Source organism: Vulpes vulpes, chromosome 16 (assembly GCF_048418805.1).
Source record: "Vulpes vulpes isolate BD-2025 chromosome 16, VulVul3, whole genome shotgun sequence".
In the NCBI taxonomy this organism is placed as follows: Eukaryota; Metazoa; Chordata; class Mammalia; order Carnivora; family Canidae; genus Vulpes; species Vulpes vulpes.
The window spans coordinates 58,521,958-58,537,923 of NC_132795.1; the positions used below are offsets into that span (position 1 = coordinate 58,521,958).

At 48.4% G+C, this 15,966-nt stretch overlaps 1 protein-coding gene across 5 annotated transcripts in view; it reads left to right on the top strand.

Annotated features, from left to right (window-relative positions):
- LARGE1 (LARGE xylosyl- and glucuronyltransferase 1) overlaps positions 1–15,966 on the top strand; it is a 527,056-nt gene that overhangs the window by 157,011 nt on the left and 354,079 nt on the right. The window lies entirely within an intron of this gene.

The following is a 15,966-nucleotide window of genomic DNA, read 5'->3' on the forward strand; positions in this document are numbered from 1 at the left end:
CAGAGGGAGAGAGAGAGAGAGAGAGAGAGAGAGAGAGGCACAGGCAGAGGGAGAAGCAGGCTCCCTGTGGGGAGCCCGGTGCGGGACTTGATCCCAGGATCACAACCTGAGCCAAAGGCAGATGCTCAACCACTGAGCCACACAGGTGCCCCTGGTTTTGCTTTTATACAGCTTTATCCACTTATAAATTTGGGAAAAATTCATTGAGGGCATATGAGGTCCCAGGCACGCTTCAGGGTACTCCAGAATCCCTCTGGTCCTTGTGGAGCTTCAGTTTGCTAGGGAGATGGTAAGCAAGAAGTTCACAAATGTGATGACACTCTGCGTGCCATTTTGGGTAAGGCGGGCAGGGAAGGACTTTGACGTGGTGACATTTGAACTGATACCTGAAGCATGATTACGAGTCCGCTGTGTAAGGAGAGCTCACCCACAAAGAGACCAGTGGTAACAGCTCAGAGTCTGGAAAGGAGCCTGGTGTGTTGGGGAATGCTGAGGGAGGCCCAGGAGTCATGAATGGAAGGAGCAGAGGATTCATGGTCTGAGATGCAGTAGGGGACTTGGGCAGACCCCGTGTGGACGGGCCCCTGAAAGGACTTGGGATTCTTTAGGGAGCCGTGTGCTAAGGTCTTGGAAGTCTAGGGCCAGGCTAGCCATGTGGCTGGGTGTATTAGCCTCCTGCTGTAGGAACGGGCGACCACACCAGTAGTGGCTCTAAACAATGCAGATTCATTCTTACAGTTCTGGAAGTCAGAAGTCCCCAGTTGGTCAGTCTCACTGGGCTAGAGTCAGGGTGTCAGCAGGGCTGGTTCCTTCTCAAGGCTCTAGGGGATCCAATTCCTTGCCTTCTTCAGGCTCTAGGGTCTAGAGGCTGCCTGTGTTCCTTTGCTTTTGACCCCTTCCTCTGTTTTCAGAGGCAGTCGTCCTATTCCAGCCTCTGCTTCCTCCATTACTTCTCCTTTCTGACTCTGACTCTGACCCGCCCCGCTTACCCCCCCTTAAGGACTCTTGGGATTGCGTTGTGCCCACCTGGGTCAGCAGGATGGTCTTCCCATCTCAAAGTCCTTAATCACTTCTGCAAATTCCCTTAAAGCAACTTTGTCACAGGGTCTCCAGGGATTAGGACATGGATGTTTGTGGGCTGTTGTTCAGGCAACCATATCAAATTTATATTTCAAAACAGTCAGTCTAGGGGTTGGCCTAGAGCGTGATCTCAGGAGATGGGAGCTTAGGCCAGGCCTCCAGCCAGTTGGCTAGTGTGGTCATCCCTGTGAGCAGTGAGGTGACCTGAACATGGATGGTGGCCATGAGGTGAAGCAGAAGTGGCTGGCTGGAGCTTTCTCCAGAGTGCCTGCAGGCCATGGGGATGTTTGGTTCCTGAAGGTGACAGACGCACAGCGGGGAGGGGGGTTAAAGTCTGGTGGACTCGGCTGGTTTGGGACATCTCCGTTGCAGAACGAGGATCTGACAGTGAGTACCCTCAGCCTTGGTCACACCTGGGTGTTGAGACCCTGGAACCAGTGACACACAGCAGTGAGGTGAGCTAGGATGCCAAGGTCGACAGTCTTTGCTAGGAAAAAGAGTGTTCTATGGAGACGAAGATTGGGATGGCTCTTTTCATTTCATCATGAAGCAAAGTGTGGTTGGAATAAGGTAGAAGTGCCAGCTGTGGCTCAGTTAGGTGGTGGTGACGCTGAGGTGTGCTAGGGTGGCAGGTGTGTGGCTCTGGTACCCTCAGACTTGGGTTCTAAGTCAGAGCCTGCCGCTCACCGGCAGTCCCGTGCCATTTCGGATCTGCCACTCCTCCTCTAGGGAGTGGTTATGACAGATGAGCTACTACAGGACTGGAGCCTGGCACACACGGGGCCAGGGACACAGGGTTCTTCAGCAGTCGTGAGCCGCCTTTAAAGGACAAGGAATCATCTCTGTGACTATCATAAAAAATAAAAAAAAAATAAAGGACAAGGAATCAGAAGGAACACAAGTAGTGTTTTTGGGACACTCACATGTGCTCGGCGCTGTTCCCTGTGACTTACACGGATGGTCTTCAGTCCTCACAGCTTCCCTGCGAAGTTGGTCTCCTAAGTATCCCCACTTACAGGTGAGGAAATTGGGGTACAGAGAGGCTAGGTTACTTGTCCAAGGCCACTCTGCTAGGCAGGAAAGGAGCCGTGCTTTCAGTTATGCTGCCGTGCCGTCTCCAACGGCAACCCTGGGGGAAATTCTGCCAGCCCTGTCTGACGGATGGGGAAACCAAGGCAGCAGGAGATCACATACCCTCCAGAAAGAGTAGGTTTGTGGCACTTGGCACGTTTTTTGTTTGTGGACAGTTAAAGGCTGAAGCTGGTTCTGCTGGGACTCTCAGCAGGAGGAGGAATCTTCGTCCTCACCCAGGGGACAGGGTGGCAGCCCGGGGAGGGGGTGGCAGCATGAAACCAGGCGCCCGTCATCCCCAGCCTTGGGCTCCCGCAGGGGGTCATCTCAGGACAGCACCAAGTGCGCCTTGTCCCTTCCAGCCACACTCGTGCCATTGGTGCTGCTGCCCAACCTCCCTGTTCCCTGCAGCTCCTCCCCTGCCTGTGGCTTAGCGGGAAATCACAGTCCCAGGGGTGTGGGGGGGCATGGGGGTGCTTCCGCTGCAATCGTGCTGCTCCGAGGATGCCGGGCCCGCAGGACTGGGTGTCCTCACTGGCTCCCTGTGTCTGTGCCTGCGTGCAGCACTCTGGTGCATTTAGGAAAGTCTCCTTTCCAGCAGGCAGTTTGCAGCTGCTCAGCCCCAGGCACCTGACATTTGATCTTCCACTTGCAAGTTTTTCTGTGGGTATTTACATTCCCATCAGCCTGGAAGAGGCTTGGGGAGTCAAACTGGCCCTGGGGCCCCCTTTAAATTCCCTACTGTGTGTCACGTGTCTAGGGGTCACGATCACTAGCTGAGATGATGCTCCTGTATTGGCCACTTTTTAAATGTATCTTTTTTAACCTACTGAGGGAGGCATGTATCACTTTTTTTTTCCCCTTTACATCTAAAAGCTGGGGCAAAGCAGCCTCAGTACTGTAATACTGTTAATGTTTGGCCTGTACCTGTGTGCGCTCTGGGTTCCGGTGTGCTGGTGATTATATACATAGAAAACCTAATGCGTTCGGTGGACACCTTTTGATGATGCTTTGACTTCCTCTGTGAATTCCAAGCTAGTCCCCTTCCTTTGAAGGCTTTCATTACCTAATGAAATGGTTCCAGTTCCCTCTGTAAGACGTGGGTGTAAACATTGTTCCGCACAAAGCCTGCCCTTCCGGATTGTCCTCTACCAATTTCACGGTTCCCCAATCCTGAAGCCAGATGTCAGATGGTGTGGCACTTGGGAAGTCAGGAATCCTGAGCTTAGTTGAGATGAAACCTCACCCAGAGTTTGTGTGTGAGGAGGTTTGGTAGGGAGTAGGGGAGACAATGCCCCCTTTACTGCCTTTTTTAATGACAGCCCCCCACCCCCACCCCATACCAGAGGGAGAATCTGGGTATTTCTGAGGAGGAAAGACCTGTATGACTCCTGCTTCTTTGCATGTTTTTTCATGCATGTGGGGGTCTCCTCTGGATGGTCGATGGATTTTAGAGCCTTTGTTTCCTGCTCCTCTGTTTTCCTGTTAGATGATGGAGCAGATGTTTGTTAAGTATTGGGTATGTATTTGATCCTGGACCAGGGTCTGAGAAAGACAAAATCAGGCTAAGGCATGACCCTTGCTTGCCGTTAAGAAAACGTGTTCTCTTGTTAGGTGATAATGACCCTTCTGAAGGTGGTCATTCCCTGAGGACAGTGGGTCCTTGGAGGAAACCAGATGAGGTGATGGGACCACTGTGTAGTCAGGGAGGGAGGTTGTAGGATGATCAGAAGTGAAAATTTACATCAAGAGTAGCGGTCTGTTCTGGAGGCGATAACTCCCTAGGTACAATCCAACTTAACTACTGTGTTAGAAGGAAAGACAACGTGACTCTCCGGGGGCATCAAGGAAAGCTTCCTGAGAACCGTGCCTCTTGGGCCGAGTCTTTTTTTTTTTTTTTTGAATAATAAATTTATTTTTTATTGGTGTTCAATTTGCCAACATACAGAGTAACACCCAGTGCTCATCCCGTCAAGTGCCCCCCTCAGTGCCCTCCTCCCCTTCGACCACCCCTAGTTCGTTTCCCAGAGTTAGGAGTCTTCCATGTTCTGTCTCCCTTTCTGCTATTTCCTACCCATTTCTTCTCCCTCCCTTTCTATTCCCTTTCACTATTACTTATATTCTCTTGGGCTGAGTCTTATAGCATGACAAGGAAGTGTCATGCTACAAGGAGCAAGCCAAGGAAAGTGGAGTTGAAGGCCACAGCTGACCCATCGTTGGCTGGGGTCATGAGATCGTGACTTGATGGTGCTTCTCTGCTGAGACCGTCTAGTGATGCCACATGTGGTCCCTGAGAGCAATGTGTTTAACAAATTGGTCCAGTGGTCTTGGTAGGAAAAGCACAAATCCCACCTGAAACTGTGTGGTATCCTGCATGGCCTCGGCTAACAGATTTCCGTATTAGCTCATGAGCCTTGTGGAAATCCTGTCTTCTGAGGATCCATGGAGTCCTTCTCTGTACGGTATCTGCAGTGCTATCGCCTCATCCTCTGCCTCCCTCCACGCCCCCATCTTTGGCCCTCAGTGATTCTGTATTAATAGCAGCGATTAAGCTGCCTCATCTCATCAGGGAGGAGATATTAATCTTCATCAGACCCAGGGAGGAGCTGGGTTTTTTTTTTTTTCCCTGCTCTTCCCTTCCCTCCCCCTTCTCATCCCTCCTCCACAGAGCTCGGGGCTGCTCCAGTGTCTGCTCTGGAATCTGCTTCTGCAGATGAGTTCAGGGGGGTCACTTCTTGGCTTCCCTTGCTCAGCCTCCCTGCATCCAGGCATCGCATGCTGCATGCTGTAATTGAAGCCCACTGTCCAGGGACGGAGGGAGGGGAGGTTGCTCCCTCCAGTGGGAACTCCCAGTCTCACTGTCCTCGTTGCTGCTGGGAAGTTAGAACAGGGCAGTACCACAGCTAGAAGCTGGAGGTTTCTTGGTTTATGAAATCCCATTCAACCCTTAGAGAAGTACGCCAGCACCCTGTTGCCTTTTTCATTCTGTGTTTCTAGGGTCCATGCTGGGCTTGAGGATCCTGGGTGCCAGGGCCAGGGCCGGGAGGCAGAGACCTCAAGAACCAGAGTTAGGATGGAAAGGAACTATGTCCCAGAGCTCTTCTCCATCCCCAGCTGTTCCCACTTCTGTGAACCAGCTGCCAAATATAGCTCATCGTGCACCAAACTTCTGTTATGGGCCAAGCTCAGTGTTGGCACAGTAACTCATTCACACACGAACTTGCCATATGTGTGTTGTTAGTCCATTTTTCAGATGAGGAAACAGGACTGGGAGGTTGAGCGCCTTTGCTGAGGTTGCGTGGCAAGCTGGGAGGAACCAAAATCCATCGTAGGTTTCTTGACTCCTCCTGTTTTGCTCTGCCCACCAGGGATGACCGTAGAATTTCTTGCCAAAACTGGAATGCTTTAAGGACTGGAAGAGGATGCTAAAGCTAAAATAGGTAGGCTGGGCCAAAAGGCATAAATGGCGACTGGTCCAGGTTAACCAAGAGGCATGGTCTCTTGCTTGTACCACAGCTAGAGACACGGGGATGCTTCCGTGCTGTGTCTGGAAGCAGAGATGGCAAGCACAGACCTCATTCTCTCTGCCTCCCTTCCCTCCAGAGACCTGCTGGCTTAGCCACAGGCCTGGTGCAGGAGAACCTGATTAGTTTGCTTCTAACAATGAAGAATCTGGAATAACCACCATCTCCTCTGCTCAGCATGCAGCCTTCGTACCCAGGCCACCTTGAAGGATCTATTTAACTCCCCTCACTCAGTGGCATTGGCCTTCTTTCAGCCTCTGAGCACACCCAGGTTGGAGGAATGGTAGTCTGCGCCCTGCCCCCCAGGGGCTCTCTTTGCATTCCACCAGCAATCTTCTTACTCAGAGGGATTCCCGAGACATTAAATTAGCAGACAATGACATTAGCTCTAAGAACCAAACTTGATTACTCGAAATATGAGTGTTTATTATTATAAGGAATAAAACAACCTTCTCTCTATCCCCAACTCTTAGATCAATCATATCCTCACACTAAATTGTATTAACACTGGTTTCCTTTTAGTTGGCAGGGTTGTTTTGTTTTTTGGTTTTTTTTTTTCTTTTTTTTTGTGCAGATTGTCTGAAAGGCAGGGAGTATGTCAGAGTATTACACACCAGCACAGACAGGTTTGCATGTGAGCTTCCCCATGTAATTTGCTGGCTCTCCAGGCTGTGGTCTAGGAGTGTGAATCCTGCTAGCGGCTGCATCCTATCATGGCCTCATCTCCCTGGACTCTGCCCATCACTCTGTTCCTCTAACTTGACAGATACTCTGATGCCTTTATATTTGCCCATGCTCTGCTTTTTCCCTGAGAAGTTCCATTGTCCACTTCCAACCCCCAATCCTCTGTACTTGAAACTGTCCCCAATGCATCTCTTTGCCCCTACAGCCCTTCTGGGCTCCCCTGTTAGCGTACTTTGGGCAGAATTGGTGCTCAATATGTGCTATTCATGGGGCAGGAATATTGTTACCTTGTGAACTTGCTGTGAGGTTAAATGATACACTTAGAGAGTGCTTTCCTCTGTTCTTTGTGTTCTAATTAATACTAGCAATTATGGTGGTGGTTGGTAAACTTCTGGGAGGTGATTCAATGTCAATATTCAGTATGTGTCTCCACTGACGTGACAGCTACTCTAGGGTAGGGCCGTACGTCTTATTCCATTTTGTATCCCTGACTACAGGGTACCGTGGTAAGTGTTCCATGAATTCAGTTGAGTGAGTAAGATAAAAGCTGACCTGGGGAGGGGAGGTTTTGAGAAAGATCCTTTACTCCCCTGTTACCTGAGGGCCAGTTTGAGGACCTGAGTACAGGATCTGAGATTAATTGGAAGGGTTCTGGGTCCTATAGGAAGCAGGCGAGACCTGTGAACAAGCAAGTCTGTTCAAAGCACGGTGGGTGATTCCAGGCCACTGCAAAGCTGAATCTGAGTTTTTCCATGGGATGCCACAGCTTCTGTGAAGAGGGAGGAGGATCCTTTCTTACCTACACAATTTACCTGGAGAAGTTTGGCCTCTCCAGTGCTCATGGGGAGCCAGAGTCCTCTTTGGACATTGAGGCAGAGAACCCACATCTGAGTCCAGTCGTGCCTGAAACTCCTCGTGTAGCTGTGGGCAAGTTACTCCTCACTTCTAGGATCTGTAAACAAGGGGCTGGGTGTTGGAAGAGTTAAACTTTATAAGGATTGTTATTCTAGAACTCAGAGGGATAAAAATAAAAATCAACTCAATGGATTGTAGAGCTCAAATAAACTCATAAAAGCAAAGCTGTAAGACTTTTAGAAGCAAACCTAGGGGTAAATCTTTGTGACTTTGGATTAGACTGGTTTCTTAGCTATAACTCCAGAAGCAAAAGCAAAAATAAAAAAAAAAAAATAGATTGGACTTCATCAGGATTTAACTCTTCTGTATATCAAAGGGCACCATTTAAGATGAGACAGCCTGCAACATCGGAGAAAATATATGCAGTCTGATAAGGGACTTGTATCTTTAATAAAGAACTCTTCTAGATCAGTGAAAAGACAACTGGATTAAAAAGTGGGCAAAGAACTTGAACAGACATTTCTCCAGAGAAGCTACACAAGTAGCCAATAAGCGCATGAAAAGATGTTCAATGTCATTAGTCATTGGGGACTGTAAATCAGAACCACCACAGGATACCACTTCACACCCACTAGGGTGACTGTTATCAAAAAGATAGAAAAGAATAAGTGTTGGAGAGGATGTGGAGAAATTGGAACCTTTGTACACTGCTGGGAGGAATGCAAAATGGCACAGCCACTTTGAAGAAGTTTGGCAGTTCCTCAGAAAGCTAAACAAGAAGTAGCATATAATTCAGCAACACTACTCCTATGTATATGCCCAAAAGAATCAAAAACAGATACTCAAAAACTTGTACACAATTGTTCCTAGTAGTTTATTCAAAATAAAGTGGAAACTTCCCAAATGTCTGTGAACTGGTGAATGGATAAACCAAACATGGCATATCCACATGGTGGAGTATTATTCAGCCATAAAAAGGAGTGAGGTATTGATACATGCTACAGCATGGAGGAACCTGGAAGACACTATGTGAGAGAGGCCAGACAGGGAAGGCTTCGTAGGATTACATTCATATGAAATGGCAGGATAGGCAATAAGTAGATTAGTGGTTTCTAAAGGTTGGGAGGGGGGGAGAGTAACTGGCAGAGTATAAGGTTTATTTTGGGGGCTTATGAAGTTCTAGAATCGGACAGTGGTGATGGCTGTACAACTCAATATATGAGAACCTGCTAAATTGTATGCTTTAAAAAGGTGACTTTTTTATGGTATGTAGAGTATATCTCAATAAAGGTGTTATTAAAGATGAAAGTGGAAGGGCACCTGGGTAGCTCAGTCGGTTAAGCATTGGCCTTCAGCTCAGGTCCTGGGGTTCTGGAATTGTGCCCTGCATTGGGCTCCCTGCTTTGCAGGGAGTCTGCCTCTTTCTCTCCCTCTGCCCTTCCCTGCCATTCATGCTCACTCTCTCTGATAGATGGATGGATAGATTTGTTTAAAAAAAAAAAAAAAAAGATGGGGCAGCCCCAGTGGCTCAGTGGTTTAGTGCCACCTACAGCCCAGGACCTGATTGATCCTGGAGACCTGGGATCGAGTCCCACATCGGGCTCCCTGCATGGAGCCTGCTTCTCCCTCTGCCTGTGTCTCTGCCTCTCTCTCTCTCTCTCTCTCTCTCTGTGTCTCTCTTAAGTAAATAAATAAAATCTTAAAAAAAAAAAAAGATGGAAGTGGAGCTGCCATATTTATCCTTCAGGGTCTGGGTTTTTACCCCGTTGTGGGTTGAATGGTGTCCCCAGCGCCCCCCAAAGATGTTGCTGTCCTAATTCCTGGTACGTGTGAATGTAACCTGATTTGGAAATAGGGTCTTTGCAGATGATCCTAAATTAAGATGAGGAAATTAGGGTGGGCCCTAATCCAGGTGACTGGTGACCTTCTCCAAAGAGGGCGTTTGGACCCAGAAACTCCCACTGAGAGAAGACGATGTGAAAACACACAGAGAACACCATCTACAAGCTAAGGGTTGCCTGTGGCCACTGGAAGTTAAGAGAACAGGTCCCCCCTCATGGCCCTTGCAAGGAACCAACCAGCCTGATGCCATGACCTTGAACTCCGGCATTGGGAGAAGAAGGAGTTTCTGTCGTTTCAGCCACTTCATTGATAGTACTTCTTTGTGGCAGCCCTCAGAAATGAATATGCAGCATGTCCATGAACACTACGGCCTTTCTGCTTTTTCAACCAAACCATTTACCACTTACTGTGTCCCCTGACACTTCGTCATTTGATTATTATATTTGTCATATTACGTTGTATTTACTTCTGTTTGTCTCTCTAAGTAGACTGTGATGGGAAGGATTATCCTTGCGTGTTCCTACAGCATGCTGATGTACATGTCCTATAGGAAGGATGGATGCATGCAGGCAGGACTCAGAAAATCTGAAGAGAAAAACCACCTTCTTCATATCAAAGCTCAAAGTTTAAAATGCAAATTAACATTTGAAAGAAAGATCTGTGTGTCTTCTCTACTTGAGTCTCCTTGGCACCAGTCCTCAGGCACGCATTTCCCAGTGTAAATAACTTTTGGACGTGTTAAAAAGTTCACCAGTGTTTAAGTTCATTAAATTAATGTTGTCACTTTAAGCTGCTGAGTGTGGTGCAGGCTGTAAACTGTTCATCGTGTTTCTATAATTCTGCAGCAGTTGTGTCCTCAGGAATGGGAGGTGTGTTAAAAATAGAAGAGTTGTTCTATATTAAAGAGTCCTAGACCAGGAATTCAGTGACTCAGGCCTGCCCCTTAATGCTGCATGGATTTACTTTGTTAGACCTTCAGCTAAACTCAAGTAGCAGGTGGGGGAAGCCAGGAAGTATACAGGCAGGTCTAGTAGAGCCTCCTATGGTTCTGAGTAGAGCCATGGCCCGCTGGGCGTGAGATAACATGGCAGTGGGTCTGTCACCCAGTGTCAGATGGTGTGCCTGGCATATATCCCCTGGAAATGTTTTAATTTGTGGGATAGAGAGTCTCTAGCTGGAGGAACGGTCTATGTGTGCATATGAGAAGAGGCGGATGAACTCTGGAAGCAGTAGGGAGCAGGGCTGATGAGGAAGGGTGGGATCACATATGCTGTAGGCAGAGTTGCTGGAGAGCCATTTGCACGGCTTTGAGCGGGCCTTTCTGAATCGGACTAGGAGTTTGATTGAGCTTATTGGGATGGTTGATGTTTGCCGTCAGGCCTTGCAAGCACCAGGCCCATGTGCCCAGCCTCTGGATGTCCCTTACCTGTCCCCAGTCCTTGATCCTGCTCGGGGCTCATCCCTGCTGACCTTCTGTGCTGGCCCCACTCCTACCCATACTTCAAAGTTCAGCTCAAAGCCCACCTCCTCTAAGAAACCTTCCCTAACTCCCCAAGCCCCAGGAATTCCGTCTTTACCTCCTCTCCTGAGCTTCTTTCTTTGCCTTTGCTTTCTGTGTTAATCATTTAGAGAATGGACCTGGGTTGAGGTCCTAGCCTTATTAGTCAGTGGATTTGTGACCTTAGGCATACGATGTGACTTCCTGGGTCTTACCTTCTTTCTCTGTAAAATGGATATGATTATAATTTCCAGACAGAAGGAATAGGTACACCTCATTGTCATCCTCAAACGATGAACTGGGACTTGATCCTGTTACAGGCATTCATGGCGGGTCCTGGGTCAACAAGGCTCTAAATTGCATTTCTCTTTATGTTCTACTGTCCAGCCCCATTCACATTACTGCAGTGGGGTAGAAAAATGTGCCTTACACACTCAGCTTTGAATGCTGGCTCTTTCTCTTTGCTTGGTTGAGCAAAATATTTCTGGGCCCTTGGTTTCTTCATTGTGGTATGTATGGGGTAATACTACTACCCTCTGTAATGTGGAGATTGAACCAGGTGGGGAATGGATCAGTGCCCAGCCCAGAACGGGGATTAATCAGATGACTTAATCAAAACCAGCCCAAGCTTCACTATTTGAGGTCATTTCTTAAGAGCATTCTGAAGTCTCTCGATTCTTAGCAGCCACCTACACCATGGTTGTCATAAGAGATGGAAGATGTCTTTCTTTCTCTTTGGTGGAGCTGATTTTGGGGGCACTCTCATTTGTGAAGCCCTCTTCCTCTCCATCCATAACCATCTTCCACCTTGTTGTGGCTGCCCTATATCACCTTGACTTTCAGAAAGCCTTGGTTTTGCCACCAGCCTGTGCCATCTGCACTTGCCAGGGCAAGCGGACTCTCCCTATATTGCTTCTCCAAATCCTCTCACATCTCTCAAAACTTCTCTCTTTCCTTCACTTATATTGCCTTAATTTCTTGTTCCTCTGCCATTAAGTAGATATTGATTTCTATTAAGATGAACATCAGGATTTATTGAGTGGAGAGGTAAATGTTGACAGGCAGGGAGGTGGGGAGTACCCTCCTCATCACCACTCCATCCTGCTTGCTGCTTGGAGGTAGGCAGGCAGGGTCCTAGTGTGGCATCCAATTCTGTTGCAGTAGGAAGATTGCCTGCCTCGGGCCTGGGCAGGTTAGAACGCTTAACAAATGGACCAGGTGAAGAGGAACCCTTGTATTTGCATCTTGTATTTGAATATTCCCAGTCCTGGCACTGTGCTTGACGCAGGGTGGATGTCAATATACAAAAATAATTTTGGAAGGAGGAGTATCTAGTAAGGCATTTGGCACCTCCTTCCTTCTCTGGGTGAAGGGGGAGGAATTTAGGATTTGTATGGCTAATATTGCTCTGAGTTTCTGAGTGTGCTTCCAAAGGTAATGTTTCTGCTCCGGTGACAAACAAGTCCTAACAATGTTAAGGCTGGAAGTAAGTGATTGTCTACATCTTCTGAATCTTACAGTTGTGGGGACTGGCTTAGCATTGGGAGGGGGAGTCACGGGGCCATATGCCAATTCTTGGCAGAGCTTTGGCTTAGAGATACTTCCAGTCCATTCACTGATCTTGTCTGTATTTCTTGATTTTTTTTCTCCCCTCTCTTTTCCCCCCATTTTTGTTTCAGTCTCTCTGCCGCCGCCGCCGCCGCCTCCTCCTCTTCTTCTTCTTCTTCTTCTTCTTCTTCTTCTTCTTCTTCTTCTTCTTCTTTCTTCTTCTTCTTTCTTCTTTCTTCTTCTTTCTTCTTCTTCTTCCTTCCTATTATTCTCTACCAATTTATATTTACCTGTGAGATAATTGAAAATGTATAATTTGGTCTTTGGTCTGGTTCCTGACACAGAGCTTGTAAAACCTTTGGAATTTCCTAAGGGGTGAGAGGAGCTTCTTTTATCATTATAAGTGGCCCCCTTTAAGGCTACCTGAATTGATGCTAATGAGATTATCCTTGGGGTACCCTCAGAGAGCTCTGGATGGGGAGCTCCTTGCTGGGGGCAACACAGTGGAGAAGAAAGAGGGGCTGGACATTGATTAAATCATTGGCTATTGATTGGCCAGCTCCATCATGTCCTCTGAAAGAACTAAGGGGTTTGTAGAGCTTCCTGGTTGGTGGGCGTCTCTAGGTTCTGGGAGGGTGGTGCCCCTTGAAAACATAGAAGCTTCACATTCTTCCCCCTCATACCTTGCCTTCTTTATCTCTTCCATTTGGCTGTTTCTGAGTTACAGCTTTTAGAATAAACCAGTAATAGAGAGTAAAGTGCTTTTCTGAGTTCTGTGAGCCAGTCTAGCAAATTATTGTGCAATTTGTCTGTTGGCTTATGTTGCTACCATTTTGTAGTTAAGAACGTTCCTCACGCTGTACTCTTCTGGGTATGTGGACTTCCCAGTGGCCCAGCTGGCTCAGCTGGAAAAGAGAGTATTGTGGAGATTAAATGGGCTGGGGTGTCAGGCCTGAGGATTCTTTGTGGAGAGGTAGGGACCGGACCGTCTTCTGCATTGTATGACGGTTAGTGGTTTCCCCAGCCTCTTCTTGCTAGATGCCAATGGCATCCTGTTGCTGCTCCCCACACTCATGGTTATGATCTCAAAAATGTCTCCATTTATTGCTACATGCCCCCTGGGGGGCAAGATCACTCTAAGCTGAGAACTAGTAGCATAGAATGAGAGGACATCATGAGGTGGTATTAGAAACCTCATCCTTCTTGATGATCATGCGGTCATATGGTTTATCTGGCAAGCATTTATGTGACACCTACTGTGGATATTGCATTGCACAGACACATGAGGAAGGCAAACCTGTTTTTGCCTTCTAGAAGATTATGATGGGCTTTGAGAATCACACACCTGAGCATGGGCTTCCAGGATTGCTTTAAACGTTTTGTCCTGACCTGCGTACAGTAGAGCGACAATGTCAGGGCAGACTTGAGAGCAGCTTTGCCCACTATTGACCTTTCAGGGTCTTCCTGAGCTTCTCCTCACTGCTGACCTTCTGACCTCACCCCCAATTCCTATCTCTGTTACACCTCCTCACCCCTTAGCCCATTCTACCTCCCACACCCCCCACCCCACCCCTGCAGCTGCTCTCCTTGTTGGGACCACTACTCTGGCCCCTCTGGGAATGCTCTCACTCCATGTCTGTCCTAGCTCAGTCCTTCACTCCCAAGCGTCTCTGTTCACAGTACATCTTGTAAGAGAATCCTTCTCTCAGGGCCTTTTATGAAGCAGCCCTCCTCCCTGCACTCTCCATATTTTCTTCACAACTCTGATCACAACTCTGTCTCCCACTCGAGTGTTGACACCTGAGGGCAGGCAGTTTGTAGGTCTTGTTCAGTGTCCCAAAGAGTGACCTGGGCACTCAATAATAATCAATGGATGGATAGATGGATGGATGGGTTCCATGTTGAGGTAGGAGACTTAAAATGACTCGTGTTAGTACAAGGTCGCTGAGAATGTGCAGAACCTTTGGACCTCTTGGATCATGACCTGGGTCTTGATGGTCAGTATCCGCTTAAAGCTTTGAGTGGTGTTTGATCTGCTTTATGTCAGCCCTTCCTTTATGTATCTCAAGAGGATTCTTTCCAGGTTATGAGCCCACCTGGATGTACAGATGAGGTGTGAAGGGTAACCCGTGTAGAACTGTGGCTGATGGCTCTGGTTCACGTGTTTGACCCACAGCATTGTCAGCTTCAGCAAGAAATGGTGGCACCTTTGTGTCCTGGGACTCCCTGCACTCTCCTGCTGTGCTCACCCGCCCCCATAACCCCCCCCCCCCCGCATCCCACCCATCTAATGCAAGCAGAATTTTAACGTGTGTTGTCATTGATACTCCTGTTGTCTTCATGTAGCATTGGGCCAGTCCACCTGCCACTCAGGCATGCTCTGTGGCCCGTTTGCCTTTTCTCCCCAGCCTGTGTTTCCTTGTACACTTCTACCCTGCTGGCTGTCCCCTCTACCTGTGCACTGATCCGTGCTTTACCCAAGTCTACCTGGTATCAAAGCTGCTTCAGTGTCTAGGATCCTTAGAATCAGCAGCAGCCTTTTTCATCCTTGTTTCCACTTGCCTACATTACAGGATGTCCTAGGTAGTAGGACTTGCAAGAGTGTCTGCAGAAATGAACCAGCTGGTGGTAGAAGAAAGAGCATGGGTGGCGGTCTCCAGAATTTCTTGGCATGGTACCCCTGTCCTGAAGTTCCTACATGTGAGGCATCCAGAGATGGCCTGTCTCCCTTTCTCCCTAGACCTTGGAGGTTGTGTGTCCCTCACCATGAACCCAGTTCTGGCCCCGGTTAGCCTGGAAATGAGGACCCTTCCCCTTTTAGGAGAGCTTTTTAAAGTTCTTTGAAGTGTGAAAACTTTCTTTCTTGTAATTGCCCCTAATGGCTGTCTCTTTGGAAGAAGCCTTCCTTTGCCTTTATCTGACCTGTCTGTCCTATGCTGCCTTCTGCCTCCTGGTGTTCCCCTAGTTCCTCAAGATCCCAGAAGAATCCTCCTCAAAGGCTGTGCCGCTCCCTGCTGAAGAGCCTTCTGTGGCTCCCTATTGCCAGAAGAGGAGAGCCAGGCCAGAGGTCACGGGCTTCCCCTTCCTGCCCTCAACATCCCGCTCTGACTTCCTTTTCAGCTCTACCAAAGCAGTTTGCCCCCAGCCGTCAATCCCAGCCATCCGCTGACCCCTGTGGTAGCCAGCTGAGGTGATTGTGGGTGTGCGTGGCCCTTATCTGGGTGCTGGACCTTGCGTGGAGCCTGCCACCCCCATCCTTGGCCCCCGCCCTTGCTGTTCTTTCCTCCTCCTCGTTGTCCTCCTACTTCCCTCCACAGTCCTGTGCCTTCTGCTCGGACTTGTCTCGTGTGCTTTTAGGGTTTCTTTGTTTTGTTTTGTTTTTTAAAGATTTTACTCGTTTATTCATAAGAGACACAGAGAGAGACAGACACACGCAAAGGGAGAAGCAGGCTCCCCGTGGGGAGCCCGATGCGGGACTCCATCCCAGGATCCCAGGATCATGACCTGAGCCGAAGGCAGACGCTCAACTGCTGAGCCACCCAGGCATCCCATCTCATGTGCTTTTGTGTGTATGGTCTGTCCCAAGGGCAGGAGTGAGTGGTGAATCCCATCACATCTGGCTTAGTCCCACACACACCATAAGTCTCCATACGTTGTCATTTTGTCAAAGCACTTTTCACGTGATTGGTGTCACATTTGTCGTTTTCATGATCATCCTCCCCCGTGGTTGTCGTTAATAACTTTATGGTGACTTTGCGCAGCCAGCATTGTGTCGTCCCCAGGCCCTCTGTTGCACTCATGCTGCTGTGCAGGAACAGGAGCTGAAAGACAGACAAAAAATGCCACATAGTGTCAGGGTGACAT